This window comes from Lucilia cuprina, chromosome 2, assembly GCF_022045245.1.
Source record: "Lucilia cuprina isolate Lc7/37 chromosome 2, ASM2204524v1, whole genome shotgun sequence".
Lineage (NCBI taxonomy): Eukaryota > Metazoa > Arthropoda > Insecta > Diptera > Calliphoridae > Lucilia > Lucilia cuprina.
Window position 1 is genome coordinate 65,816,669 of NC_060950.1, and position 2,016 is coordinate 65,818,684.

Consider the following 2,016-nt stretch of genomic DNA (forward strand, 5'->3'; position numbering starts at 1 on the left):
GTTCTAGTTCAGTTCTAGTTCAGTTCTAGTTCAGTTCTAGTTCAGTTCTAGTTCAGTTCTAGTTCAGTTCTAGTTCAGTTCTAGTTCAGTTCTAGTTCAGTTTTATTTAACATTATATTTTGAAATTTGGTCAATTATGTTATATTTTATTACTTGATCTGTAAGAGTTAAATTTTTTTCTTGCTCTTTTCAACTACAATTAACTTTTTATTAGTATATATTGAACCTCTAGCTTCCTGTTATTATTCGATAATGTTTGTGCTACATTTGTTTAAATAAATCTTGTTTGTAAAATTCTTAATTTCACTTACAAATAAGAAACAAAAAAAGGATTAAAAAGAAGCAAAGTATAACTGAGCTCTTCCTTTTTTTAACACATAAACAATATTTTAACTGGTTGTTTTGGTTGTGCTAAAAAAAAACTGTCCGACAACTTAAGCAAAAACAAAAAACCGGAAAAATGGATAAAGACTAAAAACAATGTGTAATAATTGAGAAAAACATTGCCGCCCACCAGGTCTGGATGAGGAGTACCTACTTAAACAAAATCCAAAAGACGCCTTTAAACCGGCTAGAACTTAGAAAAAAAACTTGTTATGTTTATGACCCTTTGCGAAAGGGACAGAGAGACATAGAGGAAGTAAGAAAATGTCTGGCTAAGTTATTGGTGTGAGATTGTAGTTGTGTTTTTGTAGTGTTAGTATACAATTGTAAGTAACTTGAAAAAAGCATCATGCATAAAATGGTGTACTTCCGTTTTTAATGTCATGCTTACAATAAACTTTTTTCAACGTTATGTAAAAGTTGAAGTTTTTTATTTAGTTTTTTTTTTTTTTATTTATATGTTTTTGTGTCTGTGGAACTGAGTTTTTCTGTTTTACTGGAGTCATTTGTTTTGCTGAAGTAGGGACATTTCTTTTAGCAAACTAAAGTATCACTTCTTAAAAAACAAAATCGAAAATAAGTTTGCATGTTGTTGCAAAGAGCAGTAAGTAAAAAATCAGAAAATAATTTACATTGTTTCGTTTTTTTTTTAAGAAAAATAGTGTGACCACATCTAAGTCTGGTCAAGGAAAAAGACTATTTTTTTTTGAGCAAATGAAATTAGTCAAAAAATTTTAAATAATTTTACTGTTAAAAATTTTGAAAACTAATTCCAACGTATTCTTAAATCTTTATAAAACTTTGTATTTGAAATGCAAATTCTATTCTGAATTTAAATAGCTGGTGTTCATACATTTCAAAAATATTTCTATATTTATTTTTTATTTTTCTTTACAAAAAGAGTGGACTTGTCCGAAACAATCGTTTTCGCAGGCCACTACAATGCAATGCTATCTAGATACATAACTATATGAATGTATCTATACATACTTACGTACAAAGCACAAAGTGCTTCATTTTATTCCTCTTAATTTTTCTCTAGGTTGAAGCCTAAGGCACTTCGTACTTTTTCTACTCTATTCCGTTAAGTTCTCAATGCAGAGATTCAATTTAAATTGTTTTTTTTTTTTTTTTTCAAAATACAACTCTTTAGAGGTTAAATTGTTGTTTATTTTACACTCTTTGTTCATGGCAGTTGCAGGATATTTCCTCTAGTATTGGGTAACAATGCTTTTATCATTTTCTTACTATTTTTTTCACTTTGTAACTAAAAGCGTTTCTTTATTTTAGGGGGTCCAATATTTGTGACTCGGTACATGCTCTTGTGTTAAAATGTCAGTGTCGCGGCTGGCTGGTTATGTTCATTGTTTTATATGACAAATCATCTAGTGTAAGGAAAAGCACGAGTAAAAGAAAGAATCCTTCTGCGGAGATGTTCAAAGTTTGAACATCAAACTGAACTAGAGTTGAACTACAACTAAACTAGAACTTAACTAGCACTAAACTAGAACTGAACTAGTACTAAACTAAAACTGATCTAGAACTGAACTAGAACTGAACTAGAACTGAACTAGAACTGAACTAGAACTGAACTAGAACTGAACTAGAACTGAACTAGAACTGAACTAGAAC